The sequence below is a fragment of the Thermobia domestica genome, chromosome 2 (assembly GCF_964235325.1).
Source record: "Thermobia domestica chromosome 2, izTheDome1.hap1.1, whole genome shotgun sequence".
In the NCBI taxonomy this organism is placed as follows: Eukaryota; Metazoa; Arthropoda; class Insecta; order Zygentoma; family Lepismatidae; genus Thermobia; species Thermobia domestica.
Window position 1 is genome coordinate 32247108 of NC_137455.1, and position 27522 is coordinate 32274629.

Consider the following 27522-nt stretch of genomic DNA (forward strand, 5'->3'; position numbering starts at 1 on the left):
CTTCCAATAGAGAAATATACATATGTTCGCTACTGTTTCCTACCTCATAACCATTTTAGAATAATTTTTGCTACACTTCATTAGTCGTCATTAGAATCATATAAGTTTAATCCAAAATATTTTTGGTAAACGTTGTTGTTTACCACCTATAGGCTATATAAAAAGGGATGCGCACGAGACGAATCGAGACAGGATTTTCCTGACAAAATTCGAGTCGAGACACAGCTCTTCCAATAGAGAAATATACATATCTTCGCTACTGACTGTATTTCCTATCTCATAACCATTTTAGAATAATTTTTGCTACACTTTATTAGTCGTCATTAGAATCATATAAGTTTAATCGAAAATATTTTAGTAAACGTTGCTGTTTACCACCTATAGGCTATATAAATAGGGATGCGCACGAGACGAGTCGAGACAGGATTTTCCTGACAAAATTCGAGTCGAGACACAGCTCTTCCAATAGAGAAATATACATATCTTCGCTACTGACTGCATTTCCTACCTCATAACCATTTTAGAATATTTTTTCCTACACTTTATTAGTCGTCATTAGAATCATATAAGTTTAATCCAAAATATTTTTAGTAAACGTTGTTGTTTACCACCTATAGGCTATATAAATAGGGATGCGCACGAGACGAGTAGAGACAGGATTTTCCTGACAAAATTCGAGTCGAGACACAGCTCTTCCAATAGAGAAATATACATATGTTCGCTACTGTTTCCTACCTCATAACCATTTTAGAATAATTTTTGCTACACTTTATTAGTCGTCATTAGAATCATATAAGTTTAATTCAAAATATTTTTGGTAAACGTTGTTGTTTTCCACCTATAGGCTATATAAAAAGGGATGCGCACGAGACGAATCGAGACAGGATTTTCCTGACAAAATTCGAGTCGAGACACAGCTCTTCCAATAGAGAAATATACATATCTTCGCTACTGACTGTATTTCCTATCTCATAACCATTTTAGAATAATTTTTGCTACACTTTATTAGTCGTCATTAGAATCATATAAGTTTAATCGAAAATATTTTAGTAAACGTTGCTGTTTACCACCTATAGGCTATATAAATAGGGATGCGCACCAGACGAGTCGAGACAGGATTTTCCTGACGGAATTCCAGTCGAGACACAGCTCTTCCAATAGAGAAATACACATATCTTCGCTACTGACTGTATTTCCTACCTCATAACCATTTTAGAATAATTTTTGCTACACTTTATTAGTCGTAATTAGAATCATATAAGTTTAATCCAAAATATTTTTGGTAAACGTTGTTGTTTACCACCTATAGGCTACATAAATAGGGATGCGCACGAGACGAGTCGAGACAGGATTTTCCTGACAAAATTCGAGTCGAGACACAGCTCTTCCAATAGAGAAATATACATATCTTCGCTACTGACTGTATTTCCTACCTCATAACCCTTTTAGAATAATTTTTGCTACACTTTATTAGTCGTCATTAGAATCATATAAGTTTAATCCAAAATATTTTTGGTAAACGTTGTTGTTTACCACCTATAGGCTATATAAATAGGAATGCGCACGAGACGAGTCGAGACAGAATTTTCCTGACAAAATTCAAGTCGAGACACAGCTCTTGCAATAGAGAAATATACATATCTTCGCTACTGACTGTATTTCCTACCTCATAACCATTTTCGAATACTTTTTGCTACTCTTTATTAGTCGTCATTACAATCACATAAGTTTAATCCAAAATATTTTTGGTAATCGTTGTTGTTTACCACCTATAGGCTATATAAATAGGGATGCGCACGAGACGGGTCGAGACAGGATTTTCCTGACAAAATTCGAGTCGAGACACAGCTCTTCCAATAGAGAAATATACATATCTTCGCTACTGACTGTATTTCCTATCTCATAACCATTTTAGAATAATTTTTGCTACACTTTATTAGTCGTCATTAGAATCATATAAGTTTAATCCAAAATATTTTTAGTAAACGTTGTTGTTTACCAACTATAGGCTATATAAATAGGGATGCGCACGAGACGAGTCGAGAGAGGATTTCCTGACAAAATTCGAGTCGAGACACAGCTCTTCCAATAGAGAAATATACATATCTTCGCTACTGACTGTATTTCCTACCTCATAACCATTTTAGAATAATTTTTGCTACACTTTATTAGTCGTCATTAGAATCATATAAATTTAATCCAAAATATTTTTGGTAAACGTTGTTTTTTACCACCTATAGGCTATATAAATAGGGATGCGCACGAGGCGAGTCGAGAAAGGACTTTCCTGACAAAATTCAAGTAGAGACACAGCTCTTCCAATAGAGAAATATACATATCTTTGCTACTGACTGTATTTCCTACCTCATAGCCATTTTAGAATAATTTTTGCTACACTTTATTAGTCGTCATTAGAATCATATAAGTTTAATCCAAAATATTTTCGGTAAACGTTGTTGTTTACCACCTATAGGCTATATAAAGAGGGATGCGCACGAGACGAGTCGAGACAGGATTTTCCTGACAAAATTCGAGTCGAGACACAGCTCTTCCAATAGAGAAATATACATATGTTCGCTACTGTTTCCTACCTCATAACCATTTTAGAATAATTTTTGCTATACTTTATTAGTCGTCATTAGTATCATATAAGTTTAATCCAAAATATTTTTGGTAAACGTTGTTGTTTACCACCTATAGGCTATATAAATAGGGATGCGCACGAGACGAATCGAGACAGGATTTTCCTGACAAAATTCGAGTCGAGACACAGCTCTTCCAATAGAGAAATATACATATCTTCGCTACTGACTGTATTTCCTACCTCATAACCATTTTAGAATAATTTTTGCTACACTTTATTAGTCGTCATTAGAATCATATAAGTTTAATCGAAAATATTTTAGTAAACGTTGTTGTTTACCACCTATAGGCTATATAAATAGGAATGCGCACGAGACGAGTTGAGACAGAATTTTCCTGACAAAATTCAAGTCGAGACACAGCTCTTCCAATAGAGAAATATACATATCTTCGCTACTGACTGTATTTCCTACCTCATAACCATTTTAGAATAATTTTTGCTACACTTTATTAGTCGTCATTAGAATCATATAAGTTTAATCCAAAATATTTCTGGTAAACGTTGTGGTTTTCCACCTATAGGCTATATAAATAGGAATGCGCACGAGGCGAGACGAGACAGGATTTTCCTGACAAAATTCGAGTCGAGACACAGCTCTTCCAATAGAGAAATATACATATCTTCGCTACTGACTGCATTTCCTACCTCATAACCATTTTAGAATAATTTTTCCTACACTTTATTAGTCGTCATTAGAATCATATAAGTTTAATCCAAAATATTTTTAGTAAACGTTGTTGTTTACCACCTATAGGCTATATAAATAGGGATGCGCACGAGACGAGTAGAGACAGGATTTTCCTGACAAAATTCGAGTCGAGACACAGCTCTTCCAATAGAGAAATATACATATCTTCGCTACTGACTGTATTTCCTACCTCATAACCATTTTAGAATAATTTTTGCTACACTTCATTAGTCGTCATTAGAATCATATAAGTTTAATCCAAAATATTTTTGGTAAACGTTGTTGTTTTAACCTATAGGCTATATAAAAAGGGATGCGCACGAGACGAATCGAGACAGGATTTTCCTGACAAAATTCGAGTCGAGACACAGCTCTTCCAATAGAGAAATATACGTATCTTCGCTACTGACTGTATTTCCTATCTCATAACCATTTTAGAATAATTTTTGCTACACTTTATTAGTCGTCATTAGAATCATATAAGTTTAATCGAAAATATTTTAGTAAACGTTGCTGTTTACCACCTATAGGCTATATAAATACGGATGCGCACCAGACGAGTCGAGACAGGATTTTCCTGACGGAATTCGAGTCGAGACACAGCTCTTCCAATAGAGAAATACACATATCTTCGCTACTGACTGTATTTCCTACCTCATAACCATTTTAGAATAATTTTTGCTACACTTTATTAGTCGTAATTAGAATCATATAAGTTTAATCCAAAATATTTTTGGTAAACGTTGTTGTTTACCACCTATAGGCTACATAAATAGGGATGCGCACGAGACGAGTCGAGACAGGATTTTCCTGACAAAATTCGAGTCGAGACACAGCTCTTCCAATAGAGAAATATACATATCTTCGCTACTGACTGTATTTCCTACCTCATAACCCTTTTAGAATAATTTTTGCTACACTTTATTAGTCGTCATTAGAATCATATAAGTTTAATCCAAAATATTTTTGGTAAACGTTGTTGTTTACCACCTATAGGCTATATAAATAGGAATGCGCACGAGACGAGTCGAGACAGAATTTTCCTGACAAAATTCAAGTCGAGACACAGCTCTTGCAATAGAGAAATATACATATCTTCGCTACTGACTGTATTTCCTACCTCATAACCATTTTCGAATAATTTTTGCTACTCTTTATTAGTCGTCATTACAATCACATAAGTTTAATCCAAAATATTTTTGGTAATCGTTGTTGTTTACCACCTATAGGCTATATAAATAGGGATGCGCACGAGACGGGTCGAGACAGGATTTTCCTGACAAAATTCGAGTCGAGACACAGCTCTTCCAATAGAGAAATATACATATCTTCGCTACTGACTGTATTTCCTATCTCATAACCATTTTAGAATAATTTTTGCTACACTTTATTAGTCGTCATTAGAATCATATAAGTTTAATCCAAAATATTTTTAGTAAACGTTGTTGTTTACCAACTATAGGCTATATAAATAGGGATGCGCACGAGACGAGTCGAGAGAGGATTTCCTGACAAAATTCGAGTCGAGACACAGCTCTTCCAATAGAGAAATATACATATCTTCGCTACTGACTGTATTTCCTACCTCATAACCATTTTAGAATAATTTTTGCTACACTTTATTAGTCGTCATTAGAATCATATAAATTTAATCCAAAATATTTTTGGTAAACGTTGTTTTTTACCACCTATAGGCTATATAAATAGGGATGCGCACGAGGCGAGTCGAGAAAGGACTTTCCTGACAAAATTCAAGTAGAGACACAGCTCTTCCAATAGAGAAATATACATATCTTCGCTACTGACTGTATTTCCTACCTCATAGCCATTTTAGAATAATTTTTGCTACACTTTATTAGTCGTCATTAGAATCATATAAGTTTAATCCAAAATATTTTCGGTAAACGTTGTTGTTTACCACCTATAGGCTATATAAAGAGGGATGCGCACGAGACGAGTCGTGACAGGATTTTCCTAAAAATCTGAGTCGAGACACAGCTCTTCCAATAGAGAAATATACATAAGTTCGCTACTGACTGTATTTCCTACCTCATAACCATTTTAGAATAATTTTTGCTACTCTTTATTAGTCGTCATTAGAATCATATAAGTTTAATCCAAAATATTTTTGGTAAACGTTGTTGTTTACCACCTATAGGCTATATAAATAAGGATGCGCAGGAGACGAGTCGAGACAGGATTTTCTTGACAAAATTCGAGTCGAGACACAGCTCTTCCAATAGAGAAATATACATATCTTCGCTACTGACTGTATTTCCTACCTCATAACCATTTTAGAATAATTTTTGCTATACTTTATTAGTCGTCATTAGTATCATATAAGTTTAATCCAAAATATTTTTGGTAAACGTTGTTGTTTACCACCTATAGGCTATATAAATAGGGATGCGCACGAGACGAATCGAGACAGGATTTTCCTGACAAAATTCGAGTCGAGACACAGCTCTTCCAATAGAGAAATATACATATCTTCGCTACTGACTGTATTTCCTACCTCATAACCATTTTAGAATAATTTTTGCTACACTTTATTAGTCGTCATTAGAATCATATAAGTTCAATCCAAAATATTTTTGGTAAACGTTGTTGTTTACCACCTATAGGCTATATAAATAGGGATGCGCACGAGGCGAATCTAGACAGGATTTTCCTGACAAAATTCGAGTCGAGATACAGCTCTTCCAATAGAGAAATATACATATATTTTCGCTACTGACTGTATTTCCTACCTCATAACCATTTTAGAATAATTTTTGCTACACTTTATTAGTCGTCATTAGAATCATATAAGTTTAATCCAAAATATTTTTGGTAAACCTTGTTGTTTACCATCTATAGGCTATATAAATAGGGATGCGCACGAGACGAATCGAGACAGGATTTTCCTGACAAAATTCGAGTCGAGACACAGCTCTTCCAAATAGAGAAATATGCATATCTTCGCTACTGACTGTATTTCCTACCTCATAACCATTTTAGAATAATTTTTGCTACATTTTATTAGTCCTCATTGGAATCATATAAGTTTAATCCAAAATATTTTTGGTAAACGTTGTTGTTTACCACCTATAGGCTATATAAATAGGCATGCGCACGAGACGAATCGAGACAAGATTTTCCTGACAAAATTCGAGTCGAGACACAGCTCTTCCGATAGAGAAATATACATTTTTCGAGTCGAGACATCACGTTTACGGCACATTTTCGAGACGAGACAGCCACAAATCTTGTCTCGTGCGCATCCCTATATATAAAACACCACCAATGGTATGTGCTACAATGACTCATTATGTTAACTGGTTGATTAGCTAATACGATTTTAACACTTAATCTAAAGTACGATGGGTTTGAAATAGCACCAGTTATGTGTCCAAATGCAATGCAACTTTTGGTAATATAGAGCCGTTGTATTCAATAAACGCAGACATTTTTTAGTGTGTATGGCTGGTCCAAGTCATGGTATGAAATATCAGTGCCGGCTGCTGTAATAGGTAACACGGATGCTTAACCACTGCTTTGTAAATTCAGAGAATACTTTTCAAGCTTTTGAGTAATATTTGCGCCAAAACAGAAATTTGCACCTGAGCACATGACAAGACTGGTGCATCTCTCAAAAAATGCATATAAATAAGCTACAAGGATAAGAGAGAGGTTTACGTTTGCACACTCAGAGAAGAAAAAAAAGGATTTGGCGTACTAAAAGCTTAGGTTACTAGGGATGCGCACGAGACGAGTCGTGACAGGGTTCCCCTGACAAAATACGAGTCGAGACACGGCTCCTCCAATAGAGAAATATACATTTTTCGAGTCGAGACATCACTTTTACGGCACATTTTCGAGACGAGACAGACAAATCTTGTCTCGTGCGCATCCCTATAGGTTACATGTGTAAATCCTGAAGCTTTTGGACTTAACGTACAACTTATCTAACATAGTGCAGCAAAGTATAACTAAAATTGTATGTTTTATATGTACTTAAGTATAACTGTTCCGTATATACGCGGGGTTTCCGTACGAAAAAAAGAACTGTGTATAGATTGTCAGGATCTCACATACAGATGGACGTATATAACATATAACTGACATATGTAACGCACGGAAGACTGTTAGATGCAGGCTCGTATCTATTAGGGTCTAGGGGGCCGGGCCCTCCTAAAATTTTCACAGCAGGCTTGCAAATGAACTATAATATGGTTTGGTCGGACCCCCCCCAACTTCAGCCGGCCCTCTCTACATTTTTGGGCTGGCTACCGGCCTGGTTAGATGTCAGACCCTGCAGCGGCATTACCTAAGAATGAAAAGGGCAGTAGGTATGTAGCATATGGATAACTTATCTCCATATAGATTTCCGTAGTAAACAAAAGGATTTCGTATATTTGTACAATAAATAAGTATTCAGATAACGGATTTTTCTCAGTGTAATTGCATGAGCGCTGCCACTGTAACCCGTAACACGTAGCTTATCGTATGGAGTTTCTAATCCTTAACATGCAAATGCATATTTATACCTTTATATAGGTCCTAGTCGACAAATGGGTTCTGTAGTCACTTCACAACCAGCAGCAATCTATTTCCATAATAATTACGAATTTAAAATATGTCCGGAAGAGGCTATAGTGAATTCAGTGCTTCAAGACGAATGCAACGATATTCCGTATCATGTATGTTTGACAGCGTTGTCATGCCTAAATCCAAGTATGTCTGCAATCCAGACAAGTTCGGAAGTGACTGTAATGGCTTCAACTGTGCAAAGCGAATGCGATGAGATGTAGACCTATATGTCCTATGAAATTTTCATGCATAAACCCAAAATATGCACTCTACCCTCTTAACTACCACCTCCATCTACAACAGCTCACCTTTGGATATATTACTTCTCCGTTATAATATTCTTCTCTAAAACAAACATTAATTAACATCCGTAACAATTATTATAGTGTAATCTGAAAGTAAATGAAATTTTAAAAATGTGTACCGGTACTTGAAAATATAAAATAGAATAAACTTTCATAAATGTTTGTGCAAATAAAATGTAAATTTAGGTCATTCATTGACAGGACCGGATCCAGGATTTCCTGAGGGGGTGCACTAATAGCTATCAGTACATTTGAATCAAATTTAATTTTTTTTTAAATGCCTTTAGGCATCTGTGATGTGTATGAGGAACTGACTTAAACTATAGTGTTTAGCAAAACCGCTTTCTTTTAAGCCCGAAACGGAAACATAACATGAAATTTTAGGAAACTATTGTTATTTCCGCTGCCAGTTTCTCCCTTTAGATAGTGTATATTCAGAACGGAGAGGGGGGTGCACATGCTCCGGTGCACCCCCTAAATCCGGCCCTGTTCATTAATAAACAATATTCAGTAAACAAATAATCGAACTTGAAGAAAAATCCAGGGTCTTTTAACATATGTTTCTTCAGTTTAGGGCATTAAAAATAGAGGGTAATAATGCTGGAACAAAAGACTTGTTTCATGTGTTTTCTGGCAATTGATAATTGAGGCAATCTTAGAGAATAAATATTATTACTTGAAAAATCTTTTTTTCGAATGTTTTCTGGCAATTTACAAATAATATGATAAATACAATTCATCTTATGTTTTCAAAGAAATATTATTAACAGACAACGACATCTTCATGTATTTAACAATACTTTCCACTTCACATTTTGGTAGAGGATCCGTAATTTTTAAAATGTGGGGTAATAATTGTGTAGGCCTACGTGTTATTTTAAAAGAAGATTGTAAGTAACCAAAATAAGTCGATATCTTACTGCTAACATGTCTAATAAATTATGTTTTGTGCATGCATGGATGAATAAGGACAAAGTGAAGTTCATATTAGTGAAGTGAAAATATTAGTGTTGCCTTTCACTGAGCATCAATAAGTGTTCGAGAGAACTGCCCCTGTGCAAATATGAAAGAATTGTTTTTTATATGTACAGATAAACATAGAATATTAAAATTTACAAAAGAAATATACAATATAATTTTGTGCACTATTTTCATCTACACGCATACCCACCGTTACTGACGTGCCTGGTCCCTGCAGATGCAGATTCACCCTCCTTCACGTGGATTAGATACAATTCTTGTTTTTAGTGCCGATCTAGCACATACTGGTTCATGATTTTTGCCGTATCGTTTTTATGTCACCCGTAACGGTTTTCCCTACTAAAGTGAATCTGCACCCACGAATGCAATTCTTAATCTAAGAAACACTGTTTAAAAGTATTAAGAATATATTTCCTAAAGAAAGAAGTAAATAAGTAATTGACTCATGAAACAAGTAATTGACTCATATATGGTTGCATACACTGTATTTGTTCCCAATCATATTAACCCTTGCACTACTTAATTTCCTTTTTGTAATGCGGATTACAAAGAGGGGGGGTCATTTTTTTTTACCCACCTCTTAAGATTAAACGCATACCGCAAAAGAAACAAGTTTGAAACTCTCACAAAAATCTACAGTGACTGATGTGTACACTACACGGTATAAGACTAACCGCCAGTGGCGTATTTACAATTTTGTATCGGGGGGGGCTTTGCTAACTTTCGGGAGGGCTTTGCCTGAAATTGTAAAAATTATGCAAGGTATTTCATATACTTTACTGTAGTAAGTGAGATATCGGGGGGGCTTAAGCCTGGAAGCCCCCCTAAATACACCACTGCTAACAACTATTTATTATACTGGCATGTAGGAGTGACGCTTCTCTCCTAGCAACGTAAGGGGGTACTTTGTGCCCACCAATTTAAATAGCAAATTTATGAGACATACTAACGTCCAATTTGGAAAACCGTAATGTATACGCTTTATCTAAAAAAAAAATGTTAAGCAATAGCATACGTATCTTTATAGACAGTGGTGCCCCCCCTTATGTCCATGACGCACCCCCCCAATTGTCTACCCGTAGGTGTTCTTCCATGAAAAGAATCTTCTTTTCGATTAATTTTTACACTCCCTCAAACATATTTATACAGATTTTTAACCCCTCCAAATATTTCAATGACGCACTTTGCGTCATAGCCCTCCCTTGTGAATTTTAAAGAAACGATTAGAAGAGAAGTTACAAAAATATGCTGTGGTGGGCATAAAGTACTCCCTCCCTGCCGTTGGGTATTAAAATTATTCCCTCAACAATAACAAAATTTCCTCGTTTTCTACTCAAGACCATCTGTGAACAATAACCTCATTACAAGTTAACAGAATGCTTCAAAAATATAATGAGTTCAGAAAATATTTTCAAACGTATAAATCCAATATATAAGAAACTGGCACAGTATAATATATACCAGGACTATCAACACTGATTACCCTGACGAACCACTCCCTATATTCCTAATGGAAATCCGATTCGATCCCACAATTCAACGAAAGTGACTCTGCGACACTACCGGTTAGAGTTGTAACTAACTGCATCGTCTGCTACTGGCAGTAAGCTAAGTGTATCATCGGCTAATTCTATCAGACTCACGCGCTCTGAATGATTTGATTCATTCTTGTTTTCAGTAGTTCGTGGTACCCAATTTCCTTGAGTGGCGGCGCCACTAGTCTCCACAGTTTTAACGGGAGCAGCAGCTGAAACCTCTTATACTATACTAGCACTCTATAACTATCAAAATAGGTGAATTGGTTTTGATTTGCTTTTCCTTTTCCGAGTTTTATATATTCAGAATTGCTATGTGATAAAGAAGCAAGTAGCAGCGTCACGTGTACATCACATAAAGAAGTTTTGTTTGTATGATGTCCAATTTACTCAATTAATATTAAAATTGGAAATAATAGTAGATTTCTTCCACTTACAGTTCTAGTGAAGAGGTTAGAGTAGGAATGGAATAATATCTTGTGGAGACGCTTGATTAATTGTCGGAAAACCAATTCTCGCAATGTATTACCGTTTCTACTCTGTAGTTTCAAACGTTAAAACCGGAAGTAGTTCATTTCAGTGTCTTCCGATGTCAATAGAGAGTTTACGAGAGAAGATGGTACGTATTCTTGGAAAGCTAAATCGATTCCAATAAAGCATTTCTCCCTATCGCTGATTGTATTTCCTTAATCTAGATCAACACCGAAACCGGAAGTTGCACTGAATTTCTATCACTTCCGGTGGTAGCAGAGAGTTAAGAATGAACATCAAGTGTGTTCTTGGGACGCTTAATCGAGTGCAGAAAACTGCTCGTTTTTGATTTATAGTGATCAACGCAAAACCCGATTGTAGTAACCAAAACCGAAAGTACTTGGTTTCACCACTTACGGTTCGAATACCGGTTTCATCAACGAACTCCTTACAACTTTTGATTCTCTATTCCTAGCCAAAATTAATGGTGGTCTGTTAGGTTAGGCTTTTTCAGTCGGTGCAATTCATTTTTATGTGTACCCGGGAGGGAGTCAGGTGGTGCAGTTTGTTTTTAGGTGATACCGAGGAAGATATTGAGAGAGAAAAATATTAAAAATTAATATATACGGGGTAAACAAAAGAAGAGCGTAATTAGGTTAAGAAACTGAAGAGTGTAACTATGTGATTATTTATATGTGCAATTGGGTTGATGTCTGAAGCGAGCCAGAAGTGGCTGAAGTGGTAATTAGGTTTGTTACGAGTGGTTGAGATTATGAGTAGATTTGATATGAGCGAAAAGTGGCTGAGTTGATTGTATAGTTTTCGATGTTAGTTGCTGAAGTCTATTTCTGAACCTTAGTGGTTGGATTGGTATACGTTAATGTAGTCAGTGATATACAGATACAGTAAATATTTAGTTGTTTGAAGTAGGTTGGAAGTTGTTTAGGTATCATTGGTGATTATTAGTAAGAGTATAAAAAGTCAATATCTTTGTCAGTTGAATTAATTTATAACCTAACATGGCCCATCACGTAATTTATGAGATTTTTTTAGGTACACGAACACAGTAAATATATAAGGATTTTTTTTTTTTTTTTTTTTTTGTAAACCAACTTACAAGGAACCCTAGGTATCTATCAGAGCCCGATTTTCATGAAACTTTGTATATAGATAGAGTACCTCGGGAAACACTCACAGCCAAAATTGTAGCTGCAGAGTCCAGGACGTTCGGACACTAGGGCTCGAGAAAGATCAAATGCGGAACGTCAGTACATTAAGGACATGGTGAGAAAATGCAAGTTTTTCTTTAAAACTCGTCATTATAAGCACACGAAATGAACATACATGGATACGAGATGGTAGATATGATCTGTTAAAGTGATGGAAAGAATATCCGCCATCTTGAAAGAGGCCATGTTGAAACTGGTGCGATTGGTATAAATGAGAAGAGGGTCATGCGATGCATCAATTTGAACATAAATATACACAAAAACCAGTTGGTGAAGTTTGTTGTGGGATTACATTATTTCTGTGCTTCTGGTAGAGTGGTTTATGTACAAAATGAGCAAAGGTATCTCATGACACTCGAGCAGATGGAGGGTATGGAGCGCTATGAGTGAACTGATAGGCGTTCTGATTTATGTTCGAATTAATGAAAATATAATAAACAGTTACAAATTAATGCTAACCATGGAATTATTATGAAGAGCCCGTTGTATCAGCACATCCACAAAAATTATATGTTGACTCGGACACAAATAATGTAGTGCTAAAATTATATTTCGCTCTGTTTTTCTAGTTGCACTGATCCCACTTATAGCGCACCATAACCTGCATCTGCTCGAGTGTCATGAGATACAATTTGCTCATCTTGTACCTAAACCACTCTGCCAGAAGCACAGAAATAATGTAATTCCACAACAAACTTCAACTGATTTTTGTGTATATTTATGTTCAAATTGATGCATCGCATGACCTTCTCATTTATACCAATCGCACCAGTTTCAACATGGCCTCTTTCAAGATGGCGGATATTCTTTTCATCACTTTTAACAGATCATATCTACCATCTCGTATCCATGTATGCTCATTTCGTGTGCTTACAATGACAAGTTTTAAAGAAAAACTTGCATTTTCTCACCATGTCCTTAATGTACTGACGTTTCACATTTGATCTTTCTCCAGCCCTAGTGTCCCAACATCTTGGACTCTGCAGCTACAATTTTGGCTGTGCGTGTTTCCCGAGGTACTCTATCTATATACAAAGTTTCATGAAAATCGGGCTCTGATAGATACCTAGGGTTCCTTGTTAGTGTAAATAGACAAAATGTTAAAATCTCACATTTCTTGATACGTAAATTTAATACTACAAAATGCTGTACATTAGAGTATTAATTTCTTCCGCTTTCCTAAGCAAAATTCTACAGCCACTCAGCTTGTTTTCAATTTAAAGTTTACTTTCCGTTACAAATGGTTCTAATTTATGAAAACAAAAAAATATCTACAGAATAGCACAAATATCTTAAGGGAGAATACGAACAAAATAAAAAAAAAAAAAAGGATACAGTTTTAACACGTAGCTGTGTAGTTTGTTCAGAGTAATAAAGAAAAAATATTTTTCTATTTTTTCTGTGTATAAAATAGCATATACTAGGTTCATAATGACTTAGTTTTTAGAGACACTGACGCTATACGTGAGACGGGCATTTATTTTAAGATAGAAAATGAACTTTTTTTCTGATACCATTCAACACTTTTAATTGCCTTTCTCAAACTTTCAAGACTGACTGTAGGGTTGCACAAGCTTGCATTTACATGACTGCAGACCTAGTCGAGGCTACAGCAAACTTACTAGTTCGAAATTACTGAGGATTTTAAATATGATTATGCAACCCTTAAAATTCAACTGATCAAAGTTGTAATTTTTGAACATTTAACTTAACAGAAGTTATTTGAACATTGACTGTTATGGAAAGTTTAAGAAAATGTAGAAAAAAATTCAAGTTATCAAGAAATTTGACTTACCAAGGAATTCGAGTTATCGCGGTTCAACTGTATATATTTATATCCGTTGAGAATTATAGCGTTCGAAGAAACAGCGAGAGATTTACTGCCGTTAAACCATCTACTCAAGGAAACGACTTTGCATAAGCCCCAGAAAGTTTAGTTTATTCGTTTTCGTGATTACAGAAAAAGAGAGAAACTTTTCAATTCACCAGTACTAGATTCCATTCCCACTTTGTTATACTGTAGTACTTGTTCAATGGCTTCTGTTCATTTCCAATACTTTTTTATTTTTTATTTCATTTTAATAAAAAAGAAGACACACACACACACACACAGAGAGAGAGAGAGAGAGAGAGAGAGAGAAGAAAATCTCCGACGTCTTAGCAGAATAGGAGGGCAAGGAATTAGTAATGGTGGTGCGGAAAACCATTTTATACAGAGGTGGGAATAAATCTCGAAGGAGAAAATTGCCATGCCATAAATTTAACGATGGCTGAATGCACACGCGAAACGAAGAGCTACGTACGCTGAGAAGAAGAAGGAAAATCAAGGTAGGTAGGGGCGGAGGGTTAAGAACGACCTGAAAACTGAATGAAACAGAAAATGAAAGAGGGAGGAAGAAAGAGAGACGGTGAGTCTTTTATAATAATAAATAATTTTCCGAGCATGGTTTTCTTCTTGGAGTCTTTAACACAGGGTGCATTAAAGAAAGTACCACACGGTACAGGCGCTGTAATATATATATATATATATATATATATATATATATATATATATATATATATATATATATATATATATATATACAACAACAACAACTTTAAAGTATAAAGGGAAGAAATTTAGGTAAAGAAAAGTTATAATATATAATAAACTGCGAGGAGGAAATAAATTATTTTACGTTTGTTCCGTGTGTCATGTTGCTTGGAAAGGAATTAACGGAATATTGCTGAAAACGTATGCCTCATGTTTACTTTTTTTTTCACTGCCAAATTCATATTGCATTATTTCCTTAATTTTATGTGTTGAGAAAGCAATATATATATATATATATATATATATATATATATATATATATATATATATATATATATATATATATAGGGTGTTTCAAAACAACACCGACAACGTTAAGAGGTGATTTCTGACACCAAGATAAGACAAGAAGTATAGACCAACCTGGGTGCACAAATGCTTTCTTTCGGAGTTATCGGCTGTCGAAAACATGAATAAATGAAATTTAAAGGTTCATAGCTCCTAAACTATGCGGCCTACCGTAGTCGGGTCAAGACTTTACTAAGGAACTAATATTTGCTCTATCCAAAAATACATGTTTCAGAGTCCTGCAGTACTTTCACAACAATTTTTATGGAGGTAATTAGTAAGTACTTCAGATTATATGCCCGTAACCAAACTGCCTGTACAAAAATTGTTGCGAGAGTACCTTAGGATTCTGAAACATGTATTTTTGGAAGAGGACATATTAGTTCCCAAGTAAAGTCTTGACCGGACTACGGTAGGTGGTCCCATAGTTTTAGAGCTATGGACCTTTAAATTTCATTTTTTCATATTTTCGGCAGCCTATAACTCCGAAAGGAAGCATTTGTGCACCCAGGTTGGTCTATACATTTCGTCTTATTTTGATGTCAGGAATTACCTCCCAAACGTTGTCGGTGTAGTTTTGAAACACCCTATATATATAATATATATATATATATATATATATATATATATATATATATATATATATATATATATATATATATGTGTGTGTGTGTGTGTGTGTGTGTGTGTGTGTGTGTGTGTGCGTAGGATGAGTCAAGATTTCCTGCATATAGTCATCTTAGCTTAAAATTATAACAACCATAACTAGAAACTGAAAATTTAGGTATGGAAATAGCCACGTATAATACAAAGATAGGGGAGTCAAATAGGCAACAGAACTTAAGTAAAAATAATGTAGATAAGTACTTGGTGAAATCTAAATACTCTGTCAACTAGGTTGGTTCGTCATTGGTAGGCACAGTGGCTTAGTGGTAGAGCGCTTACCTCTGGTGCATGGGTTCCCTGGTTCGATTCACGGCGAAGTAAGTTCGTGGTGGACAACATCGTGTTCCTTGATTTTCTTGGGGTACTCCCGTTTCCTCCCACATTCTCATTCCATGACATTCACTTGCCTTAATCATGTCTTCCTTAGCCTTAAGGATAAAACCATGGCAACCGCAAGATTTCATTTCATTGTCAAGTGTGTCACTTACAAAGTCGAAGAAAAATGAACACCACAATTCCTGGTTAAGCAAAATAGTTATTTATCGTATGCAACCACACGGTTAAGCAACGATTGGATTCTGTAGAGAAAGAAGTCTAAAGTCTGCAATCCGGAGAGTCCTTAACCGCAAATTGAATCTCCTGATCATCAGGGAAGATCTTCTCTCCCAAGAAGTTATCAGACGCCGGAAGAGTTGGTAGTGAATGAGAAAAATATCATTGGAATATAGTGAGTGAGGAAGGTTTCATATTCCAACTCATGTAGAGCGACATGTGGGCAGAAATTGTCGAGCAGACAAGTCTGTAATGTTGTAATTTCTGGTTGTTCAGCGCTGTATCGATTTACATTGAAGGTTTCACTTCTCCTAAGAAAGAGATGATGGATCACTCCCACCATAAACAACAACTCAAGTATAGTTTGGAAACCGTCCTGGATGTTCATTACGATCCAACCGTTGTCCTGACCGTTTATGATTGTCATAGGATATCCACTTTTCATCAAAGTGACAATCGGTTGCCAGAAATTACCGGTTTTTCCTTACACTGACACAACACCACACCTCCAGATGGTGTTTCTTGTTGGCCGGAGTCAGCTTATCTGGCATTAAGGAGTCCAAAATTTTTATGTTAAAGGTTGTACGGAGCCACCGAACACCAGTGGTATGGTATACAATTTTACTTGTCTCAACACCAGGTGCACTTTTCCGAACGTACGCTTCCAACAGGATTCTGAGAACCTTATCCGAACATAACGTTCGTAAGTGATTACATTTTTTCGCCGTTCCTGGCCGAAATGCACTCTTGATATATTTTGCCGCCTGCTGTGCAGAATATCCCAGTTTGAAGCCATAAAGAAAAATCACTTTGAAGTCTTGGAATTTGAAGAAAATGCAAATAACAGGTAATATTTAGATCAAAATAATAGTATAGGAAATATAAAAATAGGCAAAATACATTTTTGCTTATGAACTTTGGAACATGAATAAGCATTTTTGCCTAACATCCTTATGCTCAGTTGCCATTATTCTGAATACATAAATAAAAACGGTTCCAAATCCACCTTGAACAATCAGGTAACAAGCAAATATTACTATCAGAACAGAAATAAAGTTAATTGTTTCATCTTTTTTTATATATTTAGCATGCCAAAATAAGTGCTCTTGCAAATTGTATCACTTCGACCACAATTGGTTTAGCAGAAAAGTGCATTTAACTTTCGCAGGCTCTAATTGGTGAGTAAGTACGAGCTACAGTGAGGATGTAATCGTGAAATATACTTTTGAAAATTCTCTCCTCAATCCTCCTCAAAAAAAAAAAAAAAAAAAAAATCCCTATGTTCATATATTTTTTTTTCAATTGTACACGCAGTTAATGAATCCAAACATGTAAACATAACACTTTACAAGGAATTTATTTATTTATACGATGAGTTAGGAACACGAAATTTAGAAGATGCATCTACGGCATAACAGTTGTATCTTAGTTTTTACATGTGCTTGCCAAATAATAACCAAATAAATTAGAATTGCAGGAATTTTTATTGAAACTTTCAATATATTCGAATGGATTTTTACTTTGTCACATCTAACTCTATAGGAAAGAAACATATTTCCTGTGGAGAGTGGTAGAAAAATGAAATTAAGAAATAGTATTTAAATAGTGGTTAAGATGGATTTGCAAACAACTAGGGGTAAAAGTGAGGAGGAATGCGGAGGGACGTCGTACACCCACTTCCAAAGATATCTATGGCGTCTCTCCATTTCCTAAAAAAATTACAATGGGCAAAAATAGGCACGGGTGCGGACGTGACCCCTACCTTTACAGATCTAGTTTTACTGCTGCAAACAACGACTTATATTGCCAGTTTGTAGAGTAAGTAGCAGAAAATGAGTTGTTAAATTATTTTGTGTCCTGTTAACCCTCAGATAGACCTCAAGTTAGAATATTTCAGCTATTTAGTTAATGTGAATTTGTTTCAGATACATGGAATATGCGTAGCGTAAGTTGAATGAATTAGAATTTATATTGAAACTATAAGTCAAGATGGAATCAGAGTTTGGCATTTTGTAGATTCAATGCATACTTTGGCTACATGCAAATTTCTCTCAACAGGTTTCGCGAAGCAACTTGAAATTGACCCTGTTAGTATTGTCTATCATTCGAAGTATTACCATTCTCGTGAGTGTATCAGGGGGTTTCATTGTTTTTCAGTGAAACACCAACTATCACAAAAATCAGTTACCGCACTTAGGAGAGCACCAGACCAATCTAGAATAAAAGCACTCGACATTAAATGAGAAGCAACACACATCTGTAAAAGCTAAGATTCTACACTAAGCATAAGTTTTAAATTAAGAATAAATCGTACTAATTTATATGAATTTTTTTTTTAATTAGACGAGTATGACGCGGAATTCCATCTTAATGAAAAACCCAATCAATGTTACGATCGTTATTTTCACAGACAATTATTCGATAGCCATAGGATTCATAGAGGTAATAGGTAAATATTATCTCGGATACAAACCAAGATAATCTACTCTGATTTTCACATCTTCATATTGTACCCTTTCGATTAATTGTTCGTTTAAATGTTAATTTTATCTTGAAAACATGACTGTTTTATTTCAATTTACTAATTACTAATGGCCGGCAGTTGTAACAAAATAAAACAGAAAATGAAAGTCAAAACGGAATTTTTTTTAATGATATAAAAAAAAATTAATTCATGAATTTTTATGTCAACAATTTACGAAAACCATACACCAAAATACCAATTTCACATCGTCGAATTACTATATTAACAAAATAGCAACGTATAACAACTACAAAGAAATTATATCTATATATCCTTTTTTTTTTTGTTTCATATATTTCTTCTTCCTTTTCTTGAATAGCTTGTGCATAATTTAAAAGTATATTCTGTTCACAAAATATAAATAAAGATATAATAAAGAGTGATGAAATACAAGTATCGTTGTAGTATGTTCCTTTTCAGACAGCCTGTTGAGATCTTGATCAGAGTGGAGGCTCCCGTCTACAGTGAGAGCCTGAAGCTATAGCCCCCCTAAGCCCCTCCCTTAATCCGTCCCTGCTATTAGGTTACATTTATTACCTAGATTATACATTTAAGTTTCTTTTTTACTTATATATGTATGTTTCTTTCATTGTTTTATGTTTATTACTTTTTTCATTTTTAAATTTTGCATTTTGAAACCTCCCTTTCTTGAATGTTAGACGTTGCTCTGTGTACGCCAGTGTAAATGCCCCAACCAGTCTTATATAATGTAAACAAACTTCCTTCGTGAGGTCGATTTCTGACAAACTAGCACTACCCCTTCAAAACATCACTTTTGTTCAAAACAATTAACTCAGATTTTCTTCTTAGGAAAAGCTATAAATCTCCTATTAGTACATATGTTTATTGCCATCAATAAAATCAATAATAATATATATTGTTTTACACCAAAAATATTGAATTAATCTTTATTCATTATTGTAGTTCTTGAAGTACAAATCACTTCTCCGCTTTAGATCGCGAAACCGTAAATGATTTTGCCCTCTAATGTTGTTATATATATTTTAGGATGTCATTTTTCAATTCAGCGATGTGATCACCTGGCAGAGTGATGGAATTTTTTTTGGGGGGGGGATTCTCAAGGTGTGATATTCATTGATTACCTGCAAAGGGGTCATACCATCACAGCACAATACTAGTGATCTTTTGAAAAAACTTCGAGTACAAATTCAAGAAAAAAGGCCACAAATGATGTGCAGAGGCGTTCTGTACCATCATGACAATGCTCCCAGCCACACATCAGCAGTAGCCATGGCTACTATTCATGAATGCGCCTTTGAACTCGTTCCTCATCCACTCTATTCTCAAGATCTGGCCCCTCAGACTTCCACTTCTTCCCTAATCTAAAAAAGGCTCTAGCGGGACGACGTTTGGCAAGCGGTAATGACGTCATGACAGCCGTGAAGGAGTTTCTGTGGTCACAATCTAAGGAAATTTTTACTACTGGGATAAGAGCACACACGGTTGAAGCAAGTGTGTTGCTGTCCAAGGGGATTAGACCCTATGTTGAAAAATAAAGGTATTACCGAATATGTACTTCTTATAGTTTCCTCAAGACTCAAAACTTTTCAGTCACTGAGGCCCTGCAAAATGTTACCAATCGGGTCCCGCACTACCTAAGGCCGGCCCTGTTTAATACGATATGGAATTATATCTGTGACCACTATAACGTGATAGCTTCACACTTTATACAAATACCATCGAGGCGTTAAGAGGCGATCTCGCAGCTGCGCCTCGATACTGGCGCCATCTCGTGGCATCCCACACTTTGGTTGCGATAGCGAGGGACAGTGCATCTGACCACTCTGGTTCGTTCAGAGTCGTGTTCTATGCATGGACGCTTGCACTTAAGTTCGAGAAAATTCATGGGGAGATGAAATTGAAACAAAGGCCTATGGTTTGTTGGCCACACTCTTTTAGGTGTAAAATTCTGATTGCAAAAAGAAAAAAAAAATGCAAACAAAAGATGCAAAATTTTGAAGAAAAAAGAAGAAAACGTGTACTTTTCACATGTTAATTTTCATACAAACAGTACGAAAAGTAATTATATATAAGGGTTACAAAAATTCGCTGAATTATTAAAACGTCTGGCTAAAATAAGTCCTCCAGAAAACTGTTAAAACAAATACATAATGTTAAAGATTTGAATGAAAGCCATATGCCCGAAATATTGTTAAAGCAAGTGCATTTATCATTTCATTATTTTTTTAGTGAGGCTACACCTTTGATAACTAAGTAACGCTAGTGGTTTGTATATATATATATATATATATATATATATATATATATATATATATGTGTGTGTGTGTGTGTGTGTATGTGTGTGTGTGTGTGTGTGTGTGTGTGTGATGAGTAAGTAAGGGTAGTGGATATATCCTTAGCTACGCGCCTTCGGTATTTGAAACCCGGCTTTGCTTTATCTGGTTCAGATCCTATGTCAACCTGTAAATCCACGTCTCACAACAGCCTCGGTAACAAACGGTATCCTTAAATCCAAATCTAGCAACCAATTAACCCCAGTGGCCAGTAAGTAGATTACAGGCCCGTAGCCAGCCCAAAAATGTAGGGGGGCCCGATCCAACCATATTATAGTCTATTTGCAAGCCTTCCGTGAAAAGTTTAGGGAGGGCAGCAAAAATTTAACCCCCCCGTAGACCCCCCTGGATACGGGCCTGAGTAGATATTTATACTTGAATGTTGGCACTTCATTTTACTTCTTATTCAGTAGATTTCGCCTAATGGGACTACACTGAAGCGACGAAAGTATTCGTCGGGATTAAAATTAAGACTTAGATTTCTGGGCTTTCGGCATCTATGACCGTATTAGCCTGTCACACGGGATGACATCCCCCTGAGATCACACTGTCCAGGAAATTAGAGAGGAAGAAAGGATTGAAGGAAGGAAGGAAGCGAACTGGAACTATTATGTTATTATAGATACCATCCCGACATTTACCTGGTGTGAATGAGGAAAAGCCAGGAAAAACTTCCCTCAGGATGGCTGGTATGAACAGGCTGTTAAACAAGAGTGTCATCACCGGGAATCGAATCCGGAAACGCTCGCACTAAACGCAGGAGCGTAATATGAATCGTCCTCGTTTAAATATTATAGAAATAAAATGCGAGAGAAGCCTCCAAAAAAATGTTTTAAAAATTGCAAACAGCAGATGGGGTTGAGAAAAGGTTTAAAAAAAATAGTGCTTGTGTTTAAATAAACTTAGGCATTTATTTTGCAAGACAAACTAATTTGGTTATTTCAATATCAATATCATCATCATCATCATCATCATCTAATAATAATAATAATAATAATAATAATAATAATAATAAAGATGCAGCACCTAAAATTCCTAGCTCTAAGAAGCTCTATAGGTGCAGAATAGAACCACAAAGATACAACTCAATAGAAACAAAGACTCTTCATTGTATTCTACCTTATGCTCATACAGTCTATTCAAAGACATTATTATTAACCACGTCTCCCAGATCTCGATTCTCCTGTCATCCCTTACCCCGCCTACCCGTTCCTCTTACTCCTATCGATTTTCCGACCAATCTCGATGCACTACTTGTGAATATCTATCTCGAGACATGTGTTCCGCCCATCTTATACAAACTGATGTATTATGTAAACTCACAATATATATTCCGTAAGGGATGCAGACTATGGAGTTCTCATTGTGCAATGTACCCTACAGGGTAGGCAGAAAGTAACTCATTATTTTGAAAAAAACATATTTCTCGTAAAGTTATGTAAATTTTACGGTGACGTTTACGTTGTTTTGCTGTATTATTGTGTATGTAGCTTTATTGGCACTAGTTTTTATTTACCTTTTATTCGAAAAGCTAACAGATAAGTCCTAAAGCATGGGAGTTTCTAACGCCTATTTTTAACCTATGATACAGCTAATATTTTCAACCGATTAACATACACTAGCAAATCCGCACGTTCAGCGCAAGCGCAGGATACTATTGTTGTCTGAATGATTGGATATGATATTTATGCCTAGCAGTAGTTTTAATAACACGTTAATACCTTTAATTTGGAATTTCTCGATAATTACGCGAATTTAAGACGTCCTCGAATCTAAGACGCACCCCGATTTCTCTGGGTTAAATCAAGCAAAAATAGTGATATGTTCCTTTTTTACTAGAACTAAAGTGATCTTTGATACTGGTCATTTTCGGTACTTTTTATATATCCCTCTCCGCTCCTCATGCTGCGGGGCACGGCATGATAAAAATTATACTGAAAATTATACTGAATTATAATTATGTATGTTGAAAATTTGATCGAGATCCGTTGGGTGGTAAGTTCTATTTATTTTTATATATTAACCTCCCCCTCCCCTCATCTATGTTGATAACTTATGATTAAGATCGGTTCGGTGGTTTAAGCGTGATAAAGTCACAAAGACAGTCACTTTTATTTTTATTTTTTTAACATATAAGTCCCCCCCCTTCTCCTCCCCTACATTGTGCCGTCAAAGTAAAATGGTGAAAATATCCCAGGTTCGAAGCTTATCTATGTTGGAAGTTTGATCAAGATCGGTTGGGTGGTTCAAGAGCTACAAGTTTTATTCATTTTCATATATTTATCCTTTTCTCCTTCCCACCCCTAAGTTCTGCCTCAAAATGAAATAATACAAAACTTCCTAGGTTTGAACTGCATCTATGTTGAAAATCTGTTTGATATCGATAGATTGGTTCAAGAGTTATTAACTAACGAACATGGTCACTTTTATTTTTATATTTATTGATTTTTGTATATCTCTCCATCCTTCCCGTACCCTACGTTATTCCATCCAAAACGTATGACAAGATAGTTCCCCGACTTTAGAAAATTGAAACAATGACTAAGTCATTCGTTTGTACTACGTTTGTACAGTTTGTACCGAAAATATTTTGTTTGCACCATTTTCCTTATAGGGTTACTTGGGAGGCTATCTTCACGCCAAGATAGCCCCACGTTCCACAGCACAAAAAATTGAAATACACCATTCGAAAGCAAATCGTTTGTACCGTTTGTATCGAAAAAAGTTTCTTTTGTACCGTGATAGTTTTTGATAAAAAGGAGATGACATTTGGGGAGGCTGTCTTGGTGCCACGATAGCCCCACGTATCTCTGCACAAAAAATTGTAATACAAATTTCGAAAGCAAGTCATTCCTACCGTTTGTACCGAAAAAAGTTTTTTTTGTACCTTGATAGTTCTCGAGAAAGAGGGGATGATATTTGGGGGGGCTATCTTCGCGCCAAGATAGCCCCCGTATCACAGCCAAAAAAAAAATTGAAATACACCATTCGAAAGCAAATCGTTTGTACCGTTTGTACCGAAAAAAGTTTTGTTTGTACCCTGATAGTTTTTGAGAAAAAGGGGATGACATTTGGGGAGGCTATCTTGGCCCTTACTTGACCTCTCAAGTAATCCTATAAGGAAAATGATGCAAATGAAAATATTTTCGGTACAAACGGTACAAACGTAGTACAAACGAATGACCTAGTCATTGTTTCAATTTTCTAAAGTGGGGGGGGGGGGTATCTTGCCAGACGTAAGTGAAATGGTAAAATCTATCCCGTGCACGAACGTCATCTGTGTTGAAAATTTTATCGAGATTGGTCATTTGGTTTAAGAGTTTTTAAGTTTTATTTATTTGTTTATAATTCCCCCTCCTTTCCCAACCCTAAGTTCTACCGTGAAAGTGAGTAGTAAAACACTCCCAGACCATAACTGCATCTACGTCAAAAAATTTGATTGAGATTGGCCGGGTGGTTCAAGAGATTAAGAGTCACAAACATACTCACTTTCAATTTGGATCTGAAGTTTTTTGTTCACAAAAACCGCTATTAATATACCTAGGTATAGATTTTCTTTGATGGATACTCGGTCCATTTATATTATTTTCCATGTTTATCATACTTTGAACGTATAAATGGATAATTACAAATATTTTTAAAAATACACAAAAGTTAAATTAGTGAATTTCAAAACTCCGAGTATATTCGTTCAAAACGAAAGTAAATATATTTTCTTTATCTTGTTGCTTTTGAATATTTGATGGTATCATCATCTTCATCATCATCAACAACATAAGTGTTCTGCTATTATTGGCAGGTTACTTGCTGCAACTGAGAAGCTTCCATGATCCACCGTCTTGCGCTAACCTCTTCGTCTTCACGACGGTTTCTCTGTTTCGATAACGTCCATTAATTATAGTCTTCTTCGCCCTCTCCCTCTCGTTTCTGCCACTATGCCCTCTAGCACTTCCCTCATGATACAGTTTCTTCTTACCCAATGTCCCAACCGATTTCTTTTCCTCTTCTTAATAATATCTAAAAAATGTTCTTTTCTCCCCAACCATTTCTAACACCCCTTCATTCGTTTTACGCTCGACCCAGCTAATTCTCTACATTCTTCTCCATACCCACATTTTGAAAGTTTCCAGTCGTTTTTCATCATTTTTGCCTAATGTCCATGTTTTTGACTCATAGAGTACAATACCCCTACACGACTTTTAATCGTATAAATGTAACTAAATTTATGAATTTTAATCGTATAAATTTAACTAAATTTATGAATTTTAATCGTATAAATGAAAGTAAATATATGAATTTTAATCGTATAAATGTAACTAAATTTATGAATTTTAATCGTATAAATGTAACTAAATTTATGAATTTTAATCGTATAAATGTAACTAAATTTATTAACTTTAATCGTATAAATGTAACTAACTTTATAACATATTTCACTGCTTTGCAAATGTATTCAAAATTGCGCTCATGAAACTTTAGGCTGAAATTTTGATTGACAAAATATTAGAATCTCGTCTATTTGTATTCTGCAATAAGCAATATGAAATTATGTTTGATCACATTATGTTTTTGTTAAAGGGAAATTGTGGAATGCGAGGAAATTAATTAACTAAATAGCTCTATGGTTTATGGAACCCGGAGTTTGAATGGTGCGTTCACAAAAGCTCTCCACTGACTTCTATCCTTATCCAATTGGATCCAGTTTCTACTTTGTATTCCTATTTCTGCGAGATCCATGTTAATATTGTCCTCCCATCTGCGCCTAGGTCTTCCTAATGGTCGTTTTCCGATTGGTCTTCCAGTCAAGACTTTGAAAGAGTTTCTACTTTCTTTCATAACAGCTACATGCATGCCCACCTAAGCCTCCTAGACTTGATGACAATAACAATGTTTAGTAAATTGTATAAATGATGTAGTTCCTTGTTATGAATTTTCCGCCTTTCCCCATTCCCGTTTCTCTTGGATTCGAATATTTGTCTCAGGATCTTGTTCTCAAATATTTTAAGTCTATGTTCTTCCCCCAGAGTAAGTGACCATGTTTCGCAACCATACAGAACAACAGGCATGATTATCGTTTTATATATTTTAAGCTTCAAATTCCTCGACAGAATTCTCGAAGACTTTTGAACTGACTTTCGAATGAAATTTTGAACTGAATAATAACACGAATTCCCTGCTTTTAGTCGACATTTAATTTCTTCGTGAATATGATTTTGGTCTGTTAATAGGGATCCTAAATATTTTAAAGTATCCATTTTATCAAAAGTATTATTTAATATTTTAACTTATCTATAATTTGCTGTATTACGATCCCAACGCACTTCCATGTATTTAGTTTTCTCTGCATTTACTTCTAAACCCATGTCCCTACAAGCGTTAATAAAATCTCTGTTTCCTTCTATTGTTCTCCTATCATCCCCAATTATATTTACATCATCAGCATATGCCATAACTTGGTGAATACCATTCAGTTCTAGGCCCTGATTGCTGTCTTTGATTTTCCTTTCAGCTGTCCTTCAGAACAAAATTGAATAATAATGGCGACCACGCATCTCCTTGTTTCAGGCCATTCTCGACGTGAAAGCTCGTGGACAAAAATTTTCCTACCCGGACTTTACTTTGTTATTCATTTAAACATACCTTAATTAATCTAATTAGCTTTTTCGGTATTCCGAATTCTGTAAGGACGTTGTACAGCGGTGGACACTTCTAAATGGTACAGCCATACGGAGATTTACGGCTAAGGTGTACAATTTAGAAGTATCCACCGCTGTACAATGTTTCTCTCCTGACCGATTCGTAAGCCTTTCTAAAATCAATAAATAGTTGATGTACCGGGATATTGTATTTCCACTTTTTTTTCGAGTATTTGTCGAATTGTAAATATTTGGTCTATAGTTGATCGATTTCGTCTAAATCTCTAATAATTTCATCTGCGTATGGGGTCAATTTTGCTAATAGAATATTTATAGGGTGTAGACAGAAGAGAGATGCCTCGATAATTATTACAGTCAGTTTTGTCGCCTTTCTTGTGAATTGGAACAATGATTGATTCTTTCCATTCTTGTGGCAATTCTTCCTTGTTCCTGATTAGGAGAATGAGTTTGTGTACCTTGTTCCACAATTTTTCGTCTCCAGCTAAGATTAACTCAGCCGGAA

At 35.5% G+C, this 27522-nt stretch overlaps 1 protein-coding gene across 1 annotated transcript in view; it reads left to right on the forward strand.

Moving 5' to 3' along the window:
• LOC145671314 (dipeptidase 1-like) overlaps positions 1 to 27522 on the forward strand; it is a 266200-nt gene that overhangs the window by 40890 nt on the left and 197788 nt on the right. The gene's annotated exons all lie outside the window — the stretch shown is intronic.